Source organism: Mirounga angustirostris, unplaced genomic scaffold, assembly GCF_029215605.1.
Source record: "Mirounga angustirostris isolate CCGP_5_RB_7025 unplaced genomic scaffold, mMirAng1.0.hap1 SCAF_9, whole genome shotgun sequence".
NCBI lineage: Eukaryota > Metazoa > Chordata > Mammalia > Carnivora > Phocidae > Mirounga > Mirounga angustirostris.
Window position 1 is genome coordinate 87723773 of NW_026991717.1, and position 27683 is coordinate 87751455.

At 36.9% G+C, this 27683-nt stretch overlaps 1 protein-coding gene, 1 long non-coding RNA gene and 1 pseudogene across 2 annotated transcripts in view; 2 read left to right on the forward strand and 1 right to left on the reverse strand.

Moving 5' to 3' along the window:
- The window catches only part of LOC135361607 (uncharacterized), a 35107-nt gene extending 9014 nt beyond the window's left edge, over positions 1–26093 (forward strand). Inside the window, exon 3 of the long non-coding RNA XR_010405162.1 lies at positions 24265–26093. This is a non-coding gene — a long non-coding RNA (uncharacterized LOC135361607). The remainder of the gene's footprint in view (positions 1–24264) is intronic.
- Positions 1–27683, forward strand: part of LOC123861542 (uncharacterized) — a 1204655-nt gene that overhangs the window by 574224 nt on the left and 602748 nt on the right. The window lies entirely within an intron of this gene.
- Positions 26134–26877, reverse strand: LOC123862168 (U1 small nuclear ribonucleoprotein C-like; annotated as a pseudogene).

Sequence of the window (27683 nt, forward strand, 5' to 3'; positions counted from 1 at the left end):
CCAGGACAAGGGTCTTCAAAATAATAACCAGCTTTGAAGAAAGACAACCATGTTTTGGAGAACAGAAGAAAAATATGAAGGGTGGGTAGTGTGGGAGCTATTTCATGCTTAGAGATGAGATAACACTTTTGGATAGGTAGGATCAGAACTCAACCTCATGGGTAGAAGAGAAAAGAAAAATAGAAGCTGTAGATATAAATGCAGTGTTCTGTTTCAGTAAGCTTTGTGTTGAGGAAAATGAAAGGGATTGGATAGGAATTTGTGTGTGGGGGTCAGTAATTTGGGGGTAATGGAATGTGAGAATATTAGGAGATAAGACCCAAGGACTGAATGAAAAGGGAGTATTAAACACCAAGAGGGAAGAACTTAGGAGCAAATCCAAAAGATAAGGAGGAGTAAATGTCTAGATAGAGGATGTGTTGAGGTGGGGATGAGGGGGTGGTCTGAGACAGGACATCCACTTCTTCTAAAGCCTGGAGGAAAAGAATAAAGGGCATATCCAGATTTTGAGGTGAAGTGAAAAAGAAAAATTTACGTAATTAATATTAGTTGCACTCAATACTATGAATGATTAGTCAGAAGAAAGGCATAGCTGAAAATGCTTTTCCTTTCTATGCTTCTAGGAATAACTGTATTGTTTTTCAACATATTTGAGAGGCAAAATGAAATCCAATAATATATTTTATAATTGTTTATTAATGATTACTATGGTACCTCTGGTTGGAAATAATTGGGCAGAAACATCCCAATGCTTATAAATTGAATTAATTTTGATATCTGAAATGTTATTATTGTATCCATTTTGAACAATTTCTTTTGAAGTTTGAGATTTTATTTATGTTGGCAGAAAGAGTTGAATTTGTTGAAATGACTTTGAAGAGAGGTATAGTATCAGTAATAATCTCCAGAAGTCAGTTCACCAATAGCTAAATTAGCAAAAGTCACAAATAGGCTATTCACAAAAGATGAAATGCAAATTGTCAGTAAATAAGTGAAAATTCAATCTCATAGGTAAGAAAAATGGAAAGTAAATACATTTTTAAAAAAATTTTTATTAAAATATAATGTATTATTTGTTTCAGGGGTACAGGTCTGTGATTCATCAGTCTTACACAATTCACAGCACTCACCATAGCACATGCCCTCCCCAGTGTCCATCACCCAGCCACCCCACTCCACCCCCCTCCACTCCAGCAACCCTCAGTTTGTTTCCTGAGATTAAGAGTCTCTTATGGTTTGTCTCCCTCTCTGGTTTCATCTTGTTTCATTTTTTCGCTCCCTTCCTCTATCTTGTTTCTCAAATTCCTTATATCAGTGAGATCATATGATACTTATCTTTCTCTGATTGACTTATTTCGCTTAGCATAATACCCTCTAAATCCATCCATGTCATTGCAAATGGCAAGATTTCATTTTTTTGATGGCTGCATAATATTCCAGTGTGTGTGTGTGTATGTATTTATGTTTGTGTGTGTGTATATATATATCACATCTTCTTTATCCCTGCATCTGTTGATGGACATCTAGGCTCTTTCCATAGTTTGGCTATTGTGGACATTGCTGCTATCAACATTGGGGTGCATATACTCCTTCGGATCACTACATTTGTATCTTTGGGGTAAATACCCAGTAGTGCAATTGCTGGGTCATACGGTAGCTCTATTTTCAACTTTTTGAGGAACCTCCACACTGTTTTCCAGAGTGGTTGCACCAGCTTGCTTTCCCACCAACAGTGTGGGAGGATTCCCATTTCTCTGCATCCTTGCCAACATCTGTCGTTTCCTGACTTGTTAATTTTAGCCATTCTGACTGGTGTGAGGTGGTATCTCATTGAGGTTTTGATTTGGATTTCCCTGATGCCGAGTGATGTTGAGCACTTTTTCATGTGTTTCTTGGCCATTTGGATGTCCTCTTTGGGAAAATGTCTGTTCATGTCTTCTGCCCATTTCTTGATTGGATCATTTGTTCTTTGGCTGTTGAGTTTGATAAGTTCTTTATAGATTTTGGATACTAGCCCTTTATCTGATATGTCATTTGCAAATATCTTCTCCCATTCTGTCGGTTGTCTTTTGTTTTTGTTTACTGTTTCTTTGCTGTGCAAAAGCTTTTTATCTTGATGAAGTCCCAATAGTTCATTTTTGCCCTTGCTTCCCATGCCTTTGGTACTGTTTCTAGGAAGATGTTGCTTCGGCTGAGGTGGAAGAGGTAGCTGCCTGTGTTCTCTTCAAGGATTTTGATGGATTCCTGTCTTACATTGAGGTCTTTCATCCATTTTGAGTCTATTTTTGTGTGTGGTGGAAGGAAGTGGTCCAGTTTCATTCTTCTGCATGTGGCTGTCCAATTTTCCCAACACCATTTGTTGAAGACACTGTCTTTTTTCCATTGGGCGTTCTTTCCTGCTTTGTCGAAGATGAGTTGACCATAGAGTAGAGGGTCCATTTCTGGGCTCTCTATTCTGTCCACTGATCTATGTGCCTGTTTTTGTGCCAGTACCATACTGTCTTGATGATGACAGCTTTGCAATAGAGCTTGAAGTCCGGAATTGTGATGCCACCAGATTTGCTTTTCTTTTTCAACATTCCTCTGGCTATGTGGGGTCTTTTCTGGTTCCATACAAATTTTAGGATTATTTGTTCCATTTCTTTGAAAAAAGTGGATGGTATTTTGATAGGGATTGCCTTAAATGTGTACATTGCTCTAGGTAGCATTGACATTTTCACAATATTTGTTCTTCCAATCCATGAGCATGAAATGTTTTTCCATTTCTTTGTGTCTTTCAATTTCTTTCATGAGTATTCTATAGTTTTCTGAGTACAAATCCTTTGCCTCTTTGGTTAGATTTATTCCTAGGTATCTTATGGTTTGGAGTGCAATCATAAGTGGGATTAATGCCTTAATTTTTCTTTCTTCTGTCTTGTTGGTATATAGAAATGCAACTGATTTCTGTGCATTGATTTTATATCTTGACACTTTACTGAATTCCTATATGAGTTCTAGCAGTTTTGGGGTGGAATCTTTTGGGTTTTCCACATAAAGTATCATATCATCTGCAAAAAGTGAGAGTTTGACTCCTTCTTTGCCAATTTGGATGCCTTTGATTTCTTTTTGTTGTCTGATTGCTGAGGCTAGGACTTTTAGTACTATGTTCAATAGCAGTGGTGAGAGTGGACATCCCTGCCGCATTCCTGACCTTAGGGGGAAAGCTCTCAGTTTTTCCCCATTGAGAATGATATTTGCTGTGGGTTTTTCATAGATGGTTTTTATGATATTGTGGTATGTACCCTCTATCCCTAAACTGTGAAGAGTTTTGCTCAAGAAAGGATGCTGTACTTTGTCAAATGCTTTTTCTGCATCTATTGAGAAGATCATATGGTTCTTGTTCTTTCTTTTATTAATGTATTGTATCACATTGATTGATTTGTGGTAGTTGAACCAACCTTGCAGCCCAGGAATAAATCCCACTTGGTCGTGGTGAATAATCCTTTTAATGTACTGTTGTCTCCTACTGGCTAGTATTTTGGTGAGAATTTTTGCAACCATGTTCATCAGGGATATTGGTCTGTGATTCTCCTTTTTGATGGGGTCTTTTTCTGATTTTGGGATCAAGGTAATGCTGGCCTCATAAAATGAGTTTGGAAGTTTTCCTTCCATTTCTATTTTTTGGAACAGTTTCAGAAGAATAGGTAGTAATTCTTTAAATGTTTGGTAGAATTCCCCTGGGAAGCCATCTGGCCCTGGGCTCTTGTTTGTTGGGAGATTTTTGATGACTGCTTCAATTTCCTTAGTGGTTATAGGTCTGTTCAGGTTTTCTATTTCTTCCTGGTTCAGTTTTGGTAGTTGATACATCTCTAGGGATGCATCCATTGCATCCAGATTGTCTAATTTGCTGGCATAGGGTTGCTCATAATATGTTCTTATAATTGTTTGTATTTCTTTGGTGTTGGTTGTGCCCACTCCTCTTCCATTCATGAATTTATTTATTTGTGTCCTTTCTCTTTTCTTTTTGATAAGTCTGGCCAGGGGTTTATCAATCTTATTAATTCTTTCAAACAACCAGCTCCTAGTTTTGTTGATTTGTTCTACTGTTCTTTTGGTTTCTATTTCATTTATTTCTGCTCTGATCTTTATTATTTCTCTTCTCCTGCTGGGTTTAGGCTTTATTTGCTGTTCTTTCTCCAGCTCCTTTAGGTGTAGGGTTAGGTTGTGTATTTGAGACCTTTCTTGTTTCTTGAGGAAGGCTTGTATTGCTATATACTTTCCTCTTAGTACCACCTTTGCTGCATCCCAAAGATTTTGAACAGTTGTGTTTTCATTTTCATTTGTTTCCATGAATTTTTTTAGTTCTTTAATTTTCTGGTTGACCCATTCATTCGTTAGTAGGATGCTCTTTAGCCTCCATGTATTTGAGTTCTTTCCGATTTTCCTCTTGGTATTGAGTTCTGGTTTCAAAGCTCTGTGGTCCGAAAATAGGCAGGGAATAATCCCAGTCTTTTGGTAGTGGTTGAGACCTGATTTGTGACCCAGAATGTGATCTATTCTGGAGAACGTTCCATGTGCACTAGAGAAGAATGTGTATTCTATTGCTTTGGGATGGAATGTTCTGAATATATCTGTGAAGTCCATTTGGTCCAGTGTGTCCTTTATTTTATTTATTTATTTATTTATTTTTTCCAGTGTGTCCTTTAAAGCCTTTATTTCCTTGTTGATCTTTTGCTTAGATGATCTGTCCATTTCAGTGAAGGGGGTATTAAAGTCCCTTACTATTATTGTGTTATTGTTTCTTTGATTTTTTTTTTTTAAGATTTTATTTATTTATTTGAGAGAGAGAGAATGAGAGAGAGCACATGAGAGGGGGGAGGGTCAGAGGGAGAAGCAGACTCCCTGCCGAGCAGGGAGCCCGATGCGGGACTCGATCCGGGGACTCCAGGATCATGACCTGAGCCGAAGGCAGTCGCTTAACCAACTAAGCCACCCAGGCGCCCATGTTTCTTTGATTTTGTTATTAATTGGTTTATGTAATTGGCTGCTCCCTTGTTAAGGGCATAGATATTTACAATTGTTAGATCTTCTTGTTGGAGAGACGCTTTAAGCATGATATAGTGTCCTTCCTCATCTCTTATTACAGTCTTTGGTTTAAAATCTAACTTGTCTGATATAAGGATTGCCACCCCAGCTTTCTTTTGATGTCATTTAGCATGGTGAATGGTTTTCCACCCCCTCCCTTTCAATCTGGGGGTGTCTTTGGGTCTAAAATGAGTCTCTTGTGACAGCATATTGATGGGTCTTGTTTTTTAATCCAATCTGATAGCCTGTGTCTTTTGATTGGGGCATTTAGCCCATTTACATTCAGGGTAACTATTGAAAGATAGGAATTTAGTGCCATTGTATTGCCTGCAAGGTGACTGTTACTGTATATTGTCTGTGTTCCTTTCTGGTCTATGTTGCTTTTAGGCTCTCTCTTTGCTTAGAGGACCCCTTTCAATATTTCTTGTAGGTCTGGTTTGGTGTTTGCAAATACCTTTAGTTTTTGTTTGTCCTGGAAGTCTTTTGATCTCTCCTTTTATTTTCAATGTCAGTCTAGCTGGATAAAGTATTCTTGGCTGCATATTTTTCTTGTTTAGTTCTTGGAACGAGCCAGGCCTTCTGACCTGCCAGGTCTCTATGGATATGTCTGCTGCCAATCTAATGTTTCTACTGCTGTAGGTAACCGACCTCTTGTCCCGAGCTGCTTTCAGGATTTTCTCTTTGTCTCTGAGACTTGTGAATTTTACTATTAGATGTCAGGGTGTTGACCTATTTTTATTGATTTTGAGGGGCGTTCTCTTTGCCTCCTGGATTTTGATGCCTGTTTCCTTCCCCAAATTAGGGAAGTTCTCTGCTATAATTTGCTCCAATATACCTTCTGCCCCTCTCTCTCTTCTTCTGGGATCCCAATTATTCTAATGTTGTTTTGCTTTATGGTATCACTTATCTCTCGAATTCTCCCCTCGTGATCCAGTAGTTGTTTACCTCTCCTTTCCTCAACTTCTTTATTTTCCATCATTTGGTCTTCTATATCACTAATTCTCTCTTCTGCCTCATTTATCCTAGCAGTTAGAGCCTCCATTTTTGATTGCACCTCATTAATAGTCTTTTTGATTTTGACTTGATTAGATTTTAGTTCTTTTATTTCTCCAGAAAGGGATTCTCTAGTATCGTCTATGCTTTTTCAAGCCCTCCTAATATCTTTATAATCATCATTCTGAACTCTAGTATTGTCTAGTAATGTCCATATTGATTAGGTCCCTGGCAGTCAGTACTGCCTCTTGTTCTTTTTTTTGAGTTGAGTTTTTCCATTTGTCATTTTATACAGAGAAGAATAGATGAATGAGAGAACAAAATGCTAAAGGGGTAACAACAACCCCAGAAAAATATACGCTTCCAGAAAGTGGTCCCTTTTCTGTTCATAGAATTGCCACTATTCTTTTCTTTGATCTCCTGTTGAGTTTGTAGGTGTTCTGAATGTTTGATAACTATCAGCTGAATTCCTGGGACCAGATGAAATTTAGGTCTCCTACTCCTCTACCATCTTGCTCCTCCCCCATCCAAATAAATACATTTTTGACCTATTGGCAGAGATTAAAAAAAAAAAGTGGCACTGCAGTTTTGGTGAATACAGAGTAAATACTTCTCTGGGAGTAAGAACACAGTTTGAATATGTCCAGGACCTTTTGTACATAAGCTCAGCTAACTTGAGTTTGAAAGTTTTATTTGTCCTTTTAATCTTACCTTAAGTCAGAATAATGTGGACAATAGAGATTCCAAGTAATGAGTAGCATTTTATAAGTCTCCTAGTAAAAATTTTAGGGAAATAAGTTTCTCCATCACTAAATAGACAATAAGGGATATCTCAGATATAAAACACAAAGTGAATTATATATATGTATATATATATATATGGAATGCACATGCATTTACCAGGCTTTGATCAAATCTGAAAATAGACATGTAATCATCAAATATATTTCTATTAGTGAGGGTACTTAAATCCATTTGAAGATGTTTAAAGGGGCCTTTAGGCTTGGGATCTGGTTTCTGTTCCATCAGCCTTGATTAAGTAACAGGAGTGCAGGCCATACATTAGAAAAATGCTTGACAATGGCTTTAAAGTTTTCTTATGAATGCAGGATTTTAATCATTTTATCTATGCAATGACTGACCAACTGATTTGTATGCTGTTGGCCAAAAGGGGGAACTGCTTTACTATTGATAAGACTGGTGTAATATGCATAGAAAAGGCCCATTGCAAAGTTAATAGGGAACAGTATTTCTCCCAAGAACATGCTACAGCTGTTAAGTGTCATAACTATTTCCTTCTTTGAATGACTATTGCTTTTTTAGTTATTGAGAAGTGTAGTTTTCCAAAATCTTAGGCTGTTAGAAATTTTGTTGTTTGAAATTATATAAATATGAAAGAAACCCTGAACTCTCATCAGGAACCTCTATGTCACTTTGACATAAACAGCTTTGACTTACAACCAGAATGCATAGCTTCAGGTAGGGGGTTTCTGAAGACAGCATTCCACATTTCTGTTAACTTTGTAGTTTATAAGGAAGAGGATCATGGATCCACTTTCCTGATAATTTTCATATTGGGGCTATTTTTCCATTTTACTTAAGTTGTTGAATTATTAGCATTGGGTTGTATATACTATTCCCTTGTTATTCTTTTAATGTCAGTAGGGTCTATACTGATGTCCCATTTTTATAATTCATTGATTTCTAGGTTTATCTTTATTATTTTCTCCTTTTTCTTGGGTTTAATTTGCTTTTCAATTATTTCTTAAGGGGGACATTTAGATTGTTGATTTGTGAACATTTAAATATAAACACTAAATGTTATAAATTTCATTCTAAAGATTGCTTTAGCTACATTCCAAAAAATGCACTTTTATACTTATTTTTTGTGTATTTTTATGTTATATGACTTTAATCCTCTTAAATTATATAGCCTTATGTTATGACTCAGAATGTGGTCGATCTTGGTGAATGTTCATGTGCACTTGAAAAGAAAGTTTATTGTGCTCTGCTTGGTAAATGTGCTTAATTGGTGTTATCTATGTCAGAATGAGTTGATTAATAGTGCAATTTAGTTATTCCACATCTTTACTGATCTGTCTACTTCTATCAGTTATAGAGTAATTTTGAAATCTTTACTGTAATTCTAAATTTTTCTCCATTGAGGTCTATCCACTTTTGTTTCTTCTATTTTGAAGTTCTGATATTGGCTGCCTACACATTTAATATTCTCATGTCTTCTCAATGCATTAACTTTGTGATTATTAACTGATTTCCCTCATTATCCCTGGTAATATTCTTTGCTCCCAAATCTATTTTATTTGACAGTAAAGTAGTCATTCCAGCTTTCTTTTACTTAGTTGTACTATAGTACATATTTTTCCATTATTTTAATTTTTTTCTTTCTTTGACTTCATAATTAATGTGAGTTATTTGTATGCTGAGTTTAGTTGGGTTTTGCTTTTTATCATCTGACAATCACTGTCATTTTTTGGAGTGTTTAGATCATTTATATTTAACGTAATTATCGATGTGATTGGGCTGTGCCTTCTTTCTATCAATATTATTTAATGTTGTTTTTTTTCTCCATTATTGAACAACTCTTTTTTGGGGGGAGTTCTAGAGTTTATATTACCAATTTTTAACTTATTATAGTCTACTTTGAGATAATGTAATATGTCTTTGTATGTTGAAAAAAAAAAGAAGATAGCAGGAAGGGAAGAATGAAGGGGGGGGAATCGGAGGGGGAGATGAACCATGAGAGAGTATGGACTCTGAGAAACAAACTGAGGGTTCTAGAGGGGAGGGGGGCTGGGGGATGAGTTAGCCTGGTGATGGGTATTAAAGAGGGCACGTACTGCAGGGAGCACTGGGTATGATATGCAAACAATGAATCATGGAACACTACATCAAAAACTAATGATGTAATGTATGGTGATTAACATAACATAATAATAAAAAAAATCTGAAAAAAAAAGTTAAAACAGTATCCTATTTTCCTCCTCATACTTATACTTTTGCTACTATACATTTTTGTTTCTTTCTTTTTTTTTTTAAAGATTTTATTTATTTATTTGAGAGAGAGAGAGAGTGAAAGTGAGAGAGATCACAGAGGGAGAGGGAGAAGCAGACTCATCCCTGAGTGGAGAGCACTATGCAGGATTCGATCCCAGGACCCTGAGATTATGACCTGAGCCAAAGGCAGACGTTTAACCATCTGAACCACCCAGGCTCCCCTATACATTTTTCTTTTACATAAATTACAAGTTACACAGTTCACTGTTATTATTTTTGTTTCAAGCTATACATTATCTTTTAAATAATTTTAAAATTAGAAAACATTTACATTACTAACATATTTACAATATCCTGTTCTTTGGTTGCCTTGGGTAAATGTAAGGTTTCATCTAATATTTTCTTCTGCCTTAAAAACTTCCTTTAACATTTGTTTCAGTGCAGGTTTTTTGGAAACAAATATTTCCAGCTTTTAATTTTTTTAACTAGTTTTTTTTTGTTTCATATTCATTTTTGAAAGATTTTTTCCTCTGAATACAAAGTTCTAGATAAACAGATTTATCTAAAAAAAATAACACATTAAATATATCATTCATTGTCTTTTAGTTGGCATTGCTTCTAATGAGAAATCTGAGATTTTTATTTTTGTCTTATTTTATATAATATTTTTTCCCTGTCTGCTTTGCAGTTTTTTCTTTCTTTATCTTTGGTTTTTAATAATTTGATTAGGGTTGGCTTTCATGTGTTTTATTGCATATTTATTCTTTTAGAATGTGTGGGCTTATGGTTTTCATAAATTTAGAAGTTTTTGACCTTTATTTCAATGCTTTTTTGCCTCCTATTCCCCCAGGACTCAATTGTATACATATATTAACTGTTTGATATTATCCACTCAGCCTCTGTTTTTTCTTTTTTTGGTCTTTTTTTCTTTCTATGCTTCATTTTATATAGTTTCTATTTCTTCTAGTTTATAGATTTTTTTTTCTTCTGCAGTTTTAATCTTCTGTTAAATCTACCCAGTGTACTTTCTATCAGGTATTGAATTTATCGCTATATTTTATATTTGGGTTTTTCAGAAAAACCTCTAGTTTTTTTCCTTCCCATGGTCATTTCCATATTACATTTTTATTTTATTTATTTTTAAAAAAATTTTTAAAGATTTTATTTATTTATTCGACAGAGGGACACAGCGAGAGAGGGGACACAAGCAGGGGGAGTGGGGGAGGGAGAAGCAGGCTTCCCGCAAAGCAGTGAGCCCAATGTGTGGCTCAATCCCAGGACCCTGGGATCATGACCTGAGCTGAAGGCAGATGCTTAATGACTGAGCCACCCAGGCACCCCTCTATATTACATTTTTAAACATGTGAAAAATATTTAGTAGTTGTTTTAATACCCTTGCCTGCTAATACCATTACCTCAGTCATTTGTGTCTCTGTTTCTATTGTTTGACTTATCTCCTGGTTATGGATCGTATTTTCTGCTACCTTGCAAGTTTCAAAATATATGATCAGATCCAAGGCATTGTGATTATTATGTTGAGTGTTAAGGATTTTGTTATGTTTTTTTAAGTAATGTTGGATACTCTTCTGGTATATATACTTAAGTTACTTGGATCTGTGGTGGTTTGCTTTGAAAAATTTTCTGTTGGCGCTTGATGTAATTAAACCCCATTACAAAGAAATAGCCTTCTGTGAATTTAATTCAATGTTTCATGTCTTATGAAACTTCACCATTCTGGCTAAGAACACAAACTAGTCCTAGCTTTGTGTGGGCTTTGGGAATTTTTATGCCTCCTTATTTTGGTTGTTGTTTCCCAGATGATGTAGTTTCTACTTACAGATGTGCAGATCTGTACTAAGCCAAAGACTTAAAGGAAGTCTCTGAAGATCTCCAGAGCTCCCTCTGCATGTTTCCCTGTTCTTTGGTGCTCTGCACCATATTTTCTAAGTAGTTCAGCCTCTCAAAATCTGATCTTTGTCCCCTCAGCTCAATGAGATCACCAGGCTTTCTGTGGGTTCCTCTTACCTTTGTTGAGTCTTTGGGCAATAAACTGGTATAATTTTAGGGCTCATTTTATTGATTTTCCTTCTACAGGGGGTAGTCCTTAACTGCTTGTTGTCCAATGTTTGAAAATCATTGTTTTATATATTTTGTCCAGTTTTTTTGTTCTCTAAGATAGGAATAGAAATTTAATTTCCCTCCAGCTTGGCTGGAAACAAACATCCTCCAAATCCATTTTAATCCTGCTATTAACTTTCACTTTTCTTTAATCCTTCTTGTGTCATCATTCTCCATTCGAATTTTCTGTGATCTGTAATTCACAGTCTGTTCACTCTTTAGGGTTTGTTCTTATTTAATTAATGCCAAGTCTTTTTGCTTTCTAGGATCTAGGATGTACATCCAGCTCTCAACAAGATCATGGTATCAAGGGTGAAGGATTACTAATTAAAAAAAACCCTGAACAACTCAAGTGAAAACACTTAGATTATATTAGAGACTCTGTCAAGCACTGACACCATAATTCTGTATAAATTCTTACTGAGGTTAAGTGCATTTAGTAAATCAAAGGATATTTTTTTTCCTGCCCAAATGTATTTAAAAGAAAAGCAAAATCTCTGCTTTTAATATTCATGTCTTTCTTAGTATTATGTGCCACTCTTGATGCACAGGGTTGACCTTTTTAAAATAATCAAGCATCAATTCACATTTTATTAGTGGTTCTTATTCTGGACATGGCCCATTGCACTTGGAGGCTACTTGAAGCCTTGCAAATTGATGGAACATTTTGTGTATATATGTGTATGTACATTAGTTCTATACCTTTCTGTAATGGTAGAGGGCCCCATGATACAAAAAAAGTTTAACTGCAAATCAGATTATAACCTAAACTATTACTTATGCATGTATTTTTGATGTGAAGGAATCACTAAAAAATTAATGAAATTTTTTATTTTACTTTATCATTTGTTTTATTTGGTGCTTATTGTTCTTATATTTTCTGTATATTTAGATCTATAATTACAAAGAAGTGATTTGCAGCTTTCAGGGCCTGTTACTCTGTCTTCAGGGATGAAGATAACATTTTTTTTTTTAACTTCCATTAGTAATGTAATCCCTACTATTATTTTAAAGAATGGTTGGGAATAATGACTGGTAAGAAATAACTGGGAATTATATTTCCCACTGGAATTTCTATGGCTCATCAAAAGTTTCTGTTACTTCTTTGAAATCTTTTTTTTTTTTTAAAGATTTTATTTATTTATTTGACAGAGAGAGACACAGCGAGAGAGGGAACACAAGCAGGGGAGTGGGGAAGGGAGAAGCAGGCTTCCCACCGAGCAGGGAGCCCGATGCGGGGCTCGATCCCAGGACCCTGGGATCATGACCTGAGCCGAAAGCAGACGCTTAATGACTGAGCCACCCAGGCACCCCTTCTCTGAAATCTTAATATTATTCAGGGGGAGGTAGCTAGAAATATAAAGACTTTACTCTGCAATATGCCTTTTCTCTAGTAATGATGATATGGTGGTGATATTTGTTAATGTGCAGAGCGTATCGATTCAAAGGAAATAATTTGTGAACTGCAAAATGGTGCAGTAAAGAATATTAAATCTATTTTTGACAGTGTTTCATGAAACATATCTGTATATTAAAAACATATTCTTAATACTTTTTTCCTCTCAAATTGACACAAAGGAGTTGGCCTTTTTTCCATATTGCTGCAATGAAAATATGGATGTTTGTTATACTTTTAGACATTTATTGAGGCATAACTTAATTTACATACCATAAAATTCATGCACTTTAATGGTATAATTTTTAGTAACTTTAAGAGTTATACAAGCATCAATACATTCTAGTTTTAGAACATTCTATATACCCCAAAATTTTCTTATGCCAATTTTCAGTTCTGCTCCCATCCCCTGCCTTGGTAACCCCTTTCTGCTTTCTATCACTAGATCTTCCTTTTCTGGAAATTTCATAAAGATGGAACCATAAAATATGTAATCCTATGCTTTTGAATTCTTTAATTTAGTATTTTTGAGGTTCATCCACATGGTAGCATGATCAGTAGTCTCCTTTTTTTTGACTCAAGGGTACATTCTAAACATAAAGGTAATAATTACCACTAACAGGATATTTTTGTCAATTTATTTTCAAAACATTGCACATGTATTACATTAGGATTTATTTTTTATGAATACATAATATTTTAGAAAATATTTTAAGGGGATTTTAAAGTATAACTAAGTCATGTTTAATAAGGAGAATTATAGGTAACATATATTTATGGCATACTCACTCTGCTATAAACATGGGGTTTCAGAGTCCATTGTCTCTATAAAGTAGATATTTAAGACATATCTACTTCCTTGAAGCTGACTCTATGGTAAAACACATGTGCTAATTCTTGTGCACACCATTTCATATTCATTTATTTATTGCTGTGTAACAAAACACTATGTGTTAGTAGTTCAAAGCAGGGTTCACAAATTACTAGCCGATGGGCCAAATCTGATCCAAGGCCTATTTTTTGTATGACCTATGAGCTAAGAATCATCTTTATATTTAAAGTAATTGTTTAAAAAAAAAAACAAAAACAAAGAAGAATATGTGACAGAGACTCTATGTTCCTTGCAAAGACTAAAATATGGCCCTTTACAGAAAAAAAAGTTTTGTTCCCTGCTTTAAACAAAAACGGCTGTTACCTCTAAAGATTCTGTGGGTTGACTCATTCTGGATAGATGGTTCTTGAGTCTTTCATGTGCTGGTAGGCAGTTCCTGACTGGGGCTACAACCATTGAGCTTGACTGATTGTTCTTTCACATGGCTGGCAGATGATGTTTCTGTGGCCTGGAAACTCAGCTGGGAATGTATCCGGGAAATCTATGCTTAGCCTTTCTATGTGGCTTGCACGTCATATAGCATGGTATCCAGAGCATCCCAATGGTAAACATTCTAAGAGATCTATGCAGAAGCTGTAAGGTTTTTTGGAAAGTCATGGAGTATAATTCTTCTGCAATCTATTGAATATACAACATCAGCTTAGATTCAATGTAGGTGGGGTCCAGCACTCTAGGGAGTGAATACTGGGAGACGTGGTTCCGTGCAGGGGGGCAGAGGAGGGGTGGTCTTTGCAGACTAAATTCCACAGTCTACTCTGGATTCTTTTTTTTTTTTAAATTTTTTGTTGTTATGTTAATCACCATACATTACATCATTAGTTTTTGATGTAGTGTTCCATGATTCATTGTTTGTGCATAACACCCAGTGCTCCATGCAGAACATGCCCTCTTTAATACCCATCACCAGGCTAACCCATCTTCCCACCCCCCTCCCCTCTAGAACCCTCAGTTTGTTTTTCAGAGTACATTGTCTCTCATGGTTCGTCTCCGCCTCCGATTTCCCCCCCTTCATTCTTCCCCTCCTGCTATCTTCTTTTTTTTTTTTTTTCTTAACATATACTGCATTATTTGTTTCAGAGGTACAGATCTGTGATTCAACAGTCTTGCACAATTCACAGCACTCACCATAGCACATACCCTCCCCAATGTCTATCACCCAGCCACTCCATCCCTCCCACCCCACCCCCCACTCCGGCAACCCTCAGTTTGTTTCCTGATTTAAGAATTCCTCATATCAGTGAGGTCTTATGATATATGTCTTACTCTGATTGACTTATTTTGCTCAGCATAACACCCTCCAGTTCTATCCACGCCGTTGCAAATGGCAAGATCTCATTCCTTTTGATGGCTGCATAATATTCCATTGTGTGTGTGTATCTATCTATCTATCTATCTATCTATCTATCTATCTATCTATCTATCACATCTTCTTTATCCATTCATCTGTTGAAGGACATCTTGGCTCTTTCTGTAGTTTGGCTATTGTGGACATTGCTGCTATAAATATCGGGGTGCATGTACCCCTTCGGATCACTACATTTGTATCTTTGGGGTAAATACCCAGTGGTGCAATTGCTGGGTCGTATGGCAGCTCTATTTTCAACTTTTTGAGGAATCTCCACACTGTTGTCCAGAGTGGCTGCACCAGCTTGCTTTCCTACCAGCAGTGTGGGAGGATTCCCATTTCTCTGCATCCTTGCCAACATCTGTCGTTTCCTGACTTGTTAATTTTAGCCATTCTGACTGGTGTGAGGTGGTATCTCATTGAAGTTTTGATTTGGATTTCCCTGATGCCAAGCGATGTTGAGCCCTTTTTCATGTGTCTGTTAGCCATTTGGATGTCTTCTTTGGAAAAATGTCTGTTCATGTCTTCTGCCCATTTCTTGATTGGATCATTTGTTCTTTGGCTGTTGAGTTTGATAAGTTCTTTCTAGATTTTGGATACTAGCCCTTTATCTGATATGTCATTTGCAAATATCTTCTCCCATTCTGTCGGTTGTCTTTTGTTTTTGTTTACTGTTTCTTTGCTGTGCAAAAGCTTTTAATCTTGATGAAGTCCCAATAGTTCATTTTTGCCCTTGCTTCCCTTGCCTTTGGCAATGTTCCTAGGAAGAAGTTGCCTTGGCTGAGGTCGAAGAGGTTGCTGCCTGTGTTCTCCTTTAGGATTTTGATGGACTTCTGTCTCACGTTTAGGTCTTTCAACCATTTGGAGTCTATTTTTGTGTGTGGTGGAAAGAAATGGTCCAGTTTCATTCTTCTGCATGTGGCTGTCCAATTTTCCCAACACCATTTGTTGAAGAGACTGTCTTTTTTCCATTGGACATTCTTTCCTGCTTTGTCAAAGATGAGTTGACCATAGAGTAGAGGGTCCATTTCTGGGCTCTCTATTCTGTTCCATTGACCTATGTGCCTGTTTTTGTGCCAGTACCATACTGTCTTGATGATGACAGCTTTGTAATAGAGCTTGATGTCCGGAATTGTGATGCCACCAGCTTTGCTTTTCTTTTTCAACATTCCTCTGGCTATGTGGGGTCTTTTCTGGTTCCATACAAATTTTAGGATGATTTGTTCCATTTCTTTGAAAAAAGTGAATGGTATTTTGATGGGGATTGCATTGAATGTGTAGATTGCTCTAGGTAGCATTGACATCTTCACAATATTTGTTCTTCCAATCCATGAGCATGTAACGTTTTTCCATTTCTTTGTGTCTTCCTCAATTTCTCTCATGAGTATTTTATAGTTTTCTGAGTACAGATCCTTTGCCTCTTTGGTTAGATTTATTCCTAGGTATCTTATGGTTTTGGGTGCAATTGTAAATGGGATCGACTCCTTAATTTCTCTTTTTTCTGTCTTGTTGTTGGTGTATAGGAATGCCACTGACTTCTGTGCATTGATTTTATATCCTGCCACTTTACTGAATTCCTGTATGAGTTCTAGCAGTTTTGGGGTGGAGTCTTTTGGGTTTTCCACATAAAGTATCATATCATCTGCAAAGAGTGAGAGTTTGACTTCTTTGCTGATTCAGATGCCTTTGATTTCTTTTTGTTGTCTGATTGCTGTGGCTAGGACTTCTAATACTATGTTGAATAGCAGTGGTGATAGTGGACATCACTGCCACATTCCTGACCTTAGGGGGAAGCCTCTCAGTTTTTCCCTATTGACAATGATACTTGCTGTAGGTTTTTCATAGATGGCTTTTGTGATATGGAGGTATGTACCCTCTATGCCTATACTCTGAAGAGTTTTGATCAAGAAAGGAAGCTGTACTTTGTCAAATGCTTTTTCTGCATCTATTGAGAGGATCATATGATTCTTGTTTTTTCTTTGTTAATGTATTGTTTCACGTTGATTCATTTGTGGGTGTTTAACCAACCTTGCAGCCCAGGGATAAACCCCACTTGGTCGTGGTGAATAATCCTTTTAATGTACTGTTGGATCTTATTGGCTAGTATTTTGGTGAGAATTTTTGCATCCATGTTCATCAGGGATATTGGTCTGTAATTCTCCTTTTTTATGGGGTCTTTGTCTGGTTTTGGGATCAAGGTAATGCTGGCCTCATAAAATGAGTTTGGAAGTTTTCCTTCCATTTCTATTTTTCGGAACAGTTTCAGAAGAACAGGTATTAATTCTTCTTGAAATGTTTGGTAGAATTCCCCTGGGAAGCCATGTGGCCCTGGGCTTTTGTTTTGGGGAGATTTTTGATGACTGCTTCAATTTCCTTAGTGGTTATAGGTCTGTTCAGGTTTTCTCTTTCTTCCTGGTTCAGTTTTGGTAGTTGATACATCTCTGGGAATGCGTCCATTTCTTCCAGGTTATCTAATTTGCTGGCATAGAGTTGCTCATAATATGTTCTTATAATTATTTGTATTTCTTTGGTGTTGGTTGTGATCTCTCCTCTTTCATTCATGATTTTGTTGATCTGGGTCATTTTTCTTTTCTTTTTGATAAGTCTGGCCAGGGGTTTGTCAATCTTATTAATTCTTTCAAAGAACCAGCTCCTAGTTTTGTTGATTTGTTCTACTGTTCTTTTGGTTTCTATTTCATTGATTTCTGCTCTGATCTTTATTATTTCTCTTCTCCTGCTGGGTTTAGGCTTTATTTGCTGTTCTTTCTCCAGCTCCTTTAGGTGTAGGGTTAGGTTGTGTATTTGTGACCTTTCTTGTTTCTTGAGGAAGGCTTGTATTGCTATGTACTTTCCTCTTAGGACCGCCTTTGCTGCATCCCAAAGATTTTTAACAGTTGTGTTTTCATTTTCATGTTTCCATGAATTTTTTTTAGTTCTTCTTTAATTTTCTGGTTGACCCATTCATTCGTTAGTAGGATGCTCTTTAGCCTCCATGCATTTGAGTTCTTTCTGACTTTCCTCTTGTGATTGAGTTCTAGTTTCAAAGCATTGTGGTCTGAAAATAGGCAGGGAATGATCCCAATCTTTTGGTATTGGTTGAGACCTCATTTGTGAGCTAGGATTTGATCTATTCTGGAGAATGTTCCATGGGCACTAGAGAAGAATGTGTATTCCATTGCTTTGGGATGGAATGTTCTGAATATGCTGTGAAGTCCATTTGGTCCAGTTTATCCTTTAAAGCCTTTATTTCCTTGTTGATCTTTTGCTTAGATGATCTGTCCATTTCAGTGAGGGGGGTGTTAAAGTCCCCCACTATTACTGTATTGTTGTCAATATGTTTCTTTGCTTTTGTTATTAATTGCCTTATATAATTGGCTGCTCCCATGTTAGCGGCATAGATGTTTACAATTGTTAGGTCTTCTTGTTGGATAGACCCTTTAAGTAGGATATAGTGTCCTTCTTGATCTCTTAGTACAGTCTTTGGTTTAAAATCTAATTTGTCTGATATAAGGATTGCCACCTCAGCTTTCTTTTGGTGTCCTTTAGCATGGTAAATGGTTTTCCACCCCCTCTCTTTCAATCTGGGGGTGTCTTTGGGTCTAAAGTGAGTCTCTTGTGACAGCGTATTGATGGGTCTTGTTTTTTAATCCAATCTGATAGCCTGTGTCTTTTGATTGGGGCATTTAGCCCATTTACATTCAGGGTAACTATTGAAAGATAGGAATTTAGTGCCATTGTATTGCCTGCAAGGTGACTGTTACTGTATATTGTCTGTGTTCCTTTCTGGTCCATGTTGCTTTTAGGCTCTCTCTTTGCTTAGAGGACCCCTTTCAATATTTCTTGTAGGTCTGGTTTGGTGTTTGCAAATTCCTTTAGTTTTTGTTTGTCCTGAAAGTCTTTTGATCTCTCCTTCAATTTTCAATGACAGCCTAGCTGGATATAGTATTCTTGGCTCCATATTTTTCTCGTTTAGTGCTCTGAATATATCATGCCAGTCCTTTCTGACCTGCCATGTCTCTGTGGATAGGTCTGTTGCCAATCTAATGTTTCTACCATTGTAGGTTACATATCTCTTCTCCCTAGCTGCTTCCAGGATTTTCTCTTTGTCTCTGATACTCATAAGTTTTACTTAGATGTCAGGGTGTTGACCTATTTTTATTGATTTTGAGGTGGGTTTTCTGTGCCTCCTGGATTTTGATGCCTATTTCCTTCCCCAAATTAGGGATGTTCTCTGCTATAATTTGCTCCAACATACCTTCTGCCCCTCTCTCTCTTTCTTCTTCTTCTGGGATCCCAATTATTCTAATGGTGTTTCATCTTATGGTATCGCTTATCTCTCGAATTCTACCCTTGTGATCCAGTAGTTGTTTATCTCTCTTTTTCTCAGCTTCTTTATTTTCCATCATTTGGTCTTCTATATCACTGATTCTCTCTTCTGCCTCATTTATCCTAGCAGTCAGTGCTCCCATTTTTTATTGCACCTCATTAATAGCTTTTTAAATTTTGACTTGGTTAGATTTTAGTTCTTTTATTTCTCCAGAAAGGGTTTCTCTAATAACGTCCATGCTTTTTTCAAGCCCAGCTAGTATCTTTAAAGTGATGATTCTGAACTCTAGATCTGACATTGTGCTAATGTCTGTATTGAGTAGATTCCTGGCAGTTGGTACTACCTCTTGTTCTTTTTGTTGAGGTGATTTTTTCCATCTTGTCATTTTGTCCAGAGGATAATAGATGAATGAGAGAACAAAATACTAACAGGGTAACAACATCCCCAGAAAATATACTCTACACCATTCAGAAAAGACCTGAAGCCAGGGGAAAAGAAAGGGAAAGAAAGAAAAAAGAAAAAGAAAAAGAAAAAAAAAAAACAAAACAAAAGGAAAAAGATAAAAACAAACAAAAACAGAACAAAACAAAACAAAACAAACCAGAATATGATCAAATATGATCAGGCTGGTGCATAGATTAGTGCCACACACTAGATTTTGGGTGTATTTTGGTCTGTTAGAAGGAAGTGCCTCCCAAAATTTTAAAAGAAGAAAAACTTATATATGTACAAAAATAAGGGTTGATATGATAAAGGGATGGAATATGACTGTAAAGATGAAAATTATAAAAAATTTTATAAAAGGAATTGATAAGAAGTTGTTTGAAAAATGCAAGAAGAGGATTTAAAAAAAAAAGAAAAAAAAAGGGAGAGAATATGATCAGGCAGGAGACTAGAACAAAACCATACACTAGAGATTTAGGGTAAAGAGAGAACAACTTATATATATATATGCCAAAAATAAGGGTAACTACTATGAAGGGATAGAATATGACTCTAAAAATGTAAAATAAAAATGTTTTTTAAAAAAGGGATTGATAAGATGTTGGTTGAAAAAGGGAAAAAGAAAAATTAAAAAAAAAGGCAGTTAAAAAAAATTAACTTTGAAAGACTAAAGAATCATGGTAAAAAAGCCATGGATTCTATGTGCAGTATTCCCCTAGTGCTGGAGTTCTGCCGTTCTCATTGATTGGTAAACTTGGTCTTGGCTGGCTGTTCTTGCTGATCTTCTGGGGGAGGGGCCTGTTGCCGTGGTTCCCAAATGTCTTTGCGGGAGGTGGAATTGCCCCGCCCTTGCCTGTCTGGGCTATGTAATCTGCTCCGGTTTGCTCTTAGGAGCTTTTGTTCCCTGCAAGCTTCCCATGCAGCTTTGGAGGATGAGAGTGAAAATAGTGGCCTCCCACTCTCTGCCCCTCAGGAGTCGAGAACCCGGGGCCCTGCTCCTCAGTGAGCCCCCAGAGAAAAGCAGTCAATCACTCCCATCTCCCAGGTCTCTGGCCGCACTCCATGCTCACCCGGCCTGTGACCGAGCATTTCTATCTCTGGCACCCCACTCGGTGTGGAGTCTCCAAACCCAGCAGATACCTGCAGTGCGCTCCTGTGCCGCTCCTCCTAGGGGAGGAAGGGGAGTCTCCCCAGATCTGCTGCTTGTTGGGTCCCTGCTGGAGGAACAGTGGCCCGACTGTGCCGCGGATCAGCGTTTATGGCCACCCCGAGCTGAGACCCCGCTCCTCGGCTCCGTCTCCGCAGCTGGCTTACCCACTCCAATACCTGGGAGCTCTACCGCACTCAGGCACCCCCGGTCTTTCTGTGACCCTGAGGGTCCTGAGACCACACTGTCCCGTGAGGGTTCCACCCCCCACTTAGCCACTGGAGCAATGTCCCTCAGTGGAGCTGACTTCTAGAAGTTCCAATTTTGTGCTCCGCTGCTCTATCACTTGCCAGAAGCGGCTGACTGAGGCCCCCTCCCCCGCCGTCTATCCTTCTGCATATCGCCTTGGATTCTCTTTTCCGCACGTCCTACCTTCCAGAAAGTGGTCACTTTTCTGTTCAGAGAGTTGTTGCTATTATTTTCTTCGATCTCCTGTTGAGTTTGTAGGTGATCAGAATGGTTTGATCCCTATCCAGCTGAATTCCTGAGACCAGACAGAATCCAGGTCTCCTACTCCTCCACCATCTTGCTCCACCTGTCCCTTTACTCTGGATTCTAATGACTCCTTTCCCTCCCAAGTGCAAAATATATGCAGTCCCTCACAAGACTCCCCAAGTTTTATCTCATTATATTATCACAATCAGGTTTAAAGCCTAGCATTTCATCATCTAAATCAGGTCCAGGTGTGAATGAGACTCCTCAAATAAGGTGCTTCTTAATCTGAAAATCTGTACATCAAAGAGATGTGCCTCCCACACATTCAGCATAGACTGGGAGACATGATAATTATTATAGACATATCCATTTAAAACAGGAAATAGGCACATGAAAGTCATTGTTCTACAGCAATGTGAAATCCAGCTCGGCTCAGGTGATGATTGATCTGCTTTGGTTGCAGGAAACATATGCTGGTTAAGGCCCAGTTCTGCCCCCTGGGGTTGTTGACTTCTGGTTTTGGCTCTATCCTTTGGGGCTCCAAACTGAATCATTCCTTCTTTTCCATAAGCAATGGCCAAGCTCTCAGCTGAGTAAATTTTACAGCCTGCTTCCTGCTCATAGAAATTTGATGCCTGAGATACCTTTTCATTGTAGCTGTCTCTTTGAGTACAAGTTGGTACAATTATTTAAAAAATTTGTTCATTTTTATGTATCAAGTTATAAATCTGTTCATTTGCTAATTGTGGGCCCACACCCACATTTTTTTTCTGAAAGGATCCCTTCTCTAGCTCACAACTTTAAAGAATCCTTGTCTAGTAAAGAGTATCTAAAAGGCAAGCCCCTTAGATTCATAGCAGACCTTTTTTCTAGGCAAGAAAATCTAAGTAGGATACCCTTAAGATTTTTTAAAAACATTTTATCTAGCTAAGAGGTTATAGAAGGCATGCCCTTATTATTCTTAGAAGTCATTTTTTTTCCTGGTGGAGAAGGTCTACAAGGAACTGCCTTAAATCTTTCTGAAGCCTTAACAAAAGGTTTTACAGATGCTCTCTCAATCTGAAATTTATCCTGAGGCCACATTTTACAAAAAGAGCCCTGATTTGATCTTTGTCCAGATGCCATTTCTTACTTTGAGAAAGTTGTGCTGTCTGGGAAGACTAGGTGTGAGAAACAATTCTATATTTTAAACAAGCAAGTCCTTGTTTTTTATATTTCCTTTAAATTCTGATAAAAAATTTAAGTCTTTTCTGTAGCTGTAATTTCTCTATATTTTTTCATATCCAGCTAAAATAAAATAAACAAGTTGGCATTTTTTCATATTCTTCCAGGAAAAAAGAATCCTGAGCTGTATCAAATATCTCATTAAGTAAATTTTTGATACCCAAACAGTAATGCACCATGGCAAAAATGGTCAGAGCAGTGTATCCAGAATGGAGGCAAAACGGAGTACATTATCTGTGATTTTTAAAACACTGAAACGATCTAAAAGTCATTGTTTATATTATCACCTTTGAACAGCAATTCTTAAACAATGTCACTGTGAAAATTCTCTGCTAGTGCAGACCACTCCACTACTCTCTCTTGTGGTTATGTTGGGATATCACTTTCATGGTTATGTTAGGTTATATGGCAAGAGGGTTTTGCAGATGTAATTAAGGTTTCTAATCGAATGAGTTCATCAGAAGTAATATCCTGGTTGGTCCTGACCTAATCATATGAGCTCCTAACAGGGAGTCTAGAGGTTAGAGACAGAAGTCAGAGAGATGCAGTCCTGTTCACCTTGAAAACACACATTTTCAGGTCATAAAGTGCCTATGAGGGCCATGAGACTTCAGCCTTCTTCCCTGACAGAGAGCCAGACATACAGATGTTGTGAGATAATAAACAGATATTGTTTTAAGCCACTAAATTTATGGTAATTTGTTATACATCAATAGAAAATTAATCCATTTGGTTTAAATTTTGTTATGCTATGGTTTTCTCTGGGATAATGGTTAGGAATGTTGAATGATGCTAAGTTATAAAATTCATTGCACTGTAACATAATTACCAACTATTTAAGTGTTAAATTTCTAAAGTGGAACAAAAATGCTCTTGGAGATAAATATAACCTCCTTTGGAAATACAGATGATGAAGCAAGTACTTATCCCTGAAGGTTTTGAAGCAAGCTGCATCATGTAGACATTTGAACTAGGCCTTTAAGGATGAGTAACAGCTAGGCTGGCTGACAAAGGAGGAAAGGATATTTGTAGAATGAACAGTATGAGTTGTCCCCCAGAGTGAAAGTCAGATGCTTGGGATTATGGAAGAGAAACAGATTGAGCATTAAGGTGATTTTAATGTATAGTTAAGTTTACTGCCAAAAATCTAATTTTAAAGGATACAATATTTTATTTGAGTTTATGGATAAAAACAATGTTTTAAAAATATGGATACCTACAGAAGAAAAGGGGTGGGAAAAAGTAAAATCTGTTGTGTTTCTGGACTTTATTGATTAATATCACCTAAAGTACCAAGGTGGGACAGGTCAAAGGATCTGGAACCAAAAGTAATAAACTTTTACTAATCTATGATAATAGTCTTCATACAAATAATAATCTCTCCAACTTTAAAGGGCTGCATGTTTTATATAGAAAAATATGCTAAAAAGTTTTATAAGAAATCATGAGATTTATGGTGTATATTGAGATGCTGCTTTATGTTTAAAATACTGTCAATATTAACTATATATATCCTATTTAAACATATAACCCATAATAAAATTATTCCACATTTGAAAATCTCATATCAATTATAAAGAAATGCATTATTTAATCATAATGCATAAGAAAACCAATTCAGATTAAACAGGAAGTTTGAAAATACTTCCATTTCTTATTTCATTGTGTATCATTTTTATGTGGAATCATAAAACAGCAAAAAATGCAGTGACAAAAAATGTAACAAATTCTGGACATGCAACAACAATATTGAGCTACTCAGCTAAAAGTAACAAATTACTATTTTTTTCCTCTAATTTAACAGTGCTGCGGAGATGAGCCAGGCACTTGTGCAATCAGCATGAGGAAACTGTGAGTTAGCAATAGTTCAACTTCAAGATTAAGTTTTTATAGTAGAGCTACCTAGTGGGGCTTATATGACAAGGCTCATATTTTTTTTTGCCTCTTCATCCCCTTATCTCGATTTTAAATTTGACTGCTTTACTCTTTAACTATGATGGTTTCTTCTTTCTGAGATGAGGAAATTAAGGCTCAGAGAGAACATTATGGAATCACTGACTCTCCTATTTAGAATGGAACACAGAGATATCTGAGTCACAAGAACCCTGATGTGATATCCTGGTAATGCTGAAGATGTGATTACCTCTTCTTAGAGGCTAAGATACCTTTAGGCTTGATATCTAGAAAGTATTCTCATCTTGAATCAAAAAACATTTGGAGGCACACACTTTAAGTCTTTTGCATAAGACAGACTGTCAGATATGTAAAGATTGCTCTTATCATTGCAGTCCACAGTCCACTAGGCTAATTCTTCAGGTAGGCCAATGGTTGAGTAGGAGTTAAAATTCAGGTCTCATTCTTCCCATACTTTATTTTTTACCCCTACCCCCATGCTGTCTAGGGAACAATCCAGGATATATAAGTAGGAAAGAGCAAGTTGTCATTGCCTTCCATGAAAATCTTACCATAAGATTTTACTAATATTTTTATATAGTTGAATTTTCAAAAAATGCTCTATAAATGTTTACATCCAGAAATTGCAATAGAAATTATGTGATATTAGAAGTTATGTTAGCTTATACGATTTCCAAAAGGTTAGAATGAAGAACTTTACAACTTATGGAAAGCATCAAAATCAGTTTAGCCAACTTTCGAAGAATATTGGGTGTACCCCACCTAGGAAAGAATGAAAGAATATATTGCTTTTAAACCTGCTTCCTATTTGATAAACTATAACAGCCATGCAGTATGTACAGATTGGCTCATGCATTTTTTTCACTTTACTGTAATGGTCACTTATGAAACAATTTAAAGCTACTAGATAGGAAAATATCATGACTATGCTTTTTTAAACTGTCCAGGGAATATAATAATACTTGCAAAGGCATTTTTAGCCAGAACTTTATGATAATCTTAACAGTTGACAGATGTGATTTGCTCCTATTTTGTCATGGTTATTTTGAATGGGGAAAGATGTGCCATTAGAGGAGAAGTTCTGCCAGCTAATTAGCACATTAGATGTTTTATCAGCCTTGCTGGCTTCCTGCACATAGTATGGTTCAGTATATTCAGGTTTATTTGACATGAAAAAATGGCGGTGCCTTTTACATATGAACCAATATAAGTAAAAATATATATTACAATGTGCTATGGTTTGAACGTATGTATCCCTCCTCCCCCATATTCATGTGTTGAAAATCTAATGCCCAATGTAATGGTATTAGGAGGTGTGGGGCCTTTGGGAGGTGTTTAGGTCAGAGCCTGCATGATTGTTATTATGTCCTTATAAAAGAAGTCCCAGAGAGCTAGCTTGTCACTTTTGCCTAAAATACAATGACAAATCTCCGACTGGAAGAAGGCCCTCACCTGACCATGCCGGCACCTTGATTTCAGCCTGTGCCAGCCTCCAGAACTGTGAGAAATAAATTTCTGTGTTTTTTTTTTTTTTTAACTAAAACAGTTGACAATTTTATTTCCACATTTCACAAGACAAATGAAAATTGATTTTTTTTTTTTAATCTCACTACTCCCCTGCCAAAACTATTCTCTCTTTGATAGGAAGGAGGAACAAGTCTTCCTTGTCCTGCTGTTAAAAAATACCTAGAGTCACACCACCATTATCTCCTGGGGAAGCAGAACAAGTAATATAAAATGGATATAAAGGAGGCTCCCCCTTCTCCTCATCTGTCCCATCTTGAGTCATTCCTTGCTGCGTGGGTACCGTGTGGGCAATAGATCTCATCACTGGGGGCCCCGGCATTCCTGGCATGTGGCCTCCCATAGGCAGACTCATTTCAGGAGCAGGTCCCACTGGCATCATCCCAGGAAGAGGAGGGCCCATCATTGGCATCATGGGAGGGCCCCCCCATATAGAGTGCTGGCATCATACCAGCGCAAGGCAGACCCAGGAGACTGGGGGGTAAGTGGGATCCTTGCCTGTGCAGGAGTAGGAGGTATCTTTCCTTATTGAAATACAGCAGTTGTTTTGTCAGTCAGGCTCTGAGCCTGTTCTTCCATCCATTTCTGAGAGTAGTCTTTCACATTCTCTTTGTGTTTCCCACCACTGCAGTGTTTCTTTTTCACAGATGGACAGTCCTGGGTGAGACATGTGTTGTAGTGGTCACAATAAAACGTAGGGAAGTTGCTCTCAAATTTCTGTTTTTAATAAGCTAACCAGTCTGTGATATTTTACAGCCCGAATGAACTAAGACACTGCAAAAGAAATTGTAAATTATGTTCAAGGTAGATTTATATTTCTTTAATTTGTATTTCATTAATTTTAATGTATTTCATATTCCTGTCTACACCTCAAAGTCCAATGTAAATGCCACAAAGTATGGTATGTCTATCAAAAAGGATCAATTGAAGTCTAGAGAATAAATAATACATTCCCATAATTATATGCTATTTTAGCCATTTTCGATAAAGAAAAGGAAAATGCCTCATTATTACACCATATAACATAATAAAGGCATTGTAGAAATAATGTTTCTAAGTAATTTTATAGGGAATACTGAAATAGGTTTATAGTAAATCAACAGTTCAATTTTTAGAAATATATAATTTTGCTATGATCTTGTCAGGGAAGAAATTTTAAGAGATTATGAAAAAAAGATCATTTCTAGCTCCATATGTCTCGGTTCCCAGAATTTTATTCTAAACTCTATAGGCAAAAATAAGAACATCTGAACTAGGACTATGAACTGAATATTCTTGTGAATATTTAGTTTTCAAAATAAGCAATCTTAATCTGGGAATATTGGTCTGCTAGAGTTATTTAACAAATTTAAACTAGACAAATGTGGAAAGCTGTGGACTTGGGAGATGATACACACAAAAACCAAACTAATAGAAAAAAATCTTCAATGAGTTTATGCAGCTCAGTAGTCCTTTCCCCCTTTTGTCTCTTCTTTATTGCTTACCTGGTTCCACAAAGTAGCAATTACAGAGATTGCATTCCTCCCCCATCTCTTCCTGGGGTTGACACATTTCCCCTGCTTAGAAACATTCAGAGGCCTCCTTTTGTCTTAAAGGAGGAAATTTTTACCTGATCTTGCCTATCACAGCCTCTGTCATTAAATGAGACTTTTATATTCACATGCAGTACACCCACAGCTTCTCCAGCTCTGGCTCTTCAAGCATTATAACTAACCCCAAGCTCTGCACCGGTGTTTTGCCTTTCATTTCCCATCTTTACTGTCAGGAATTGTCACTATCCTTTAT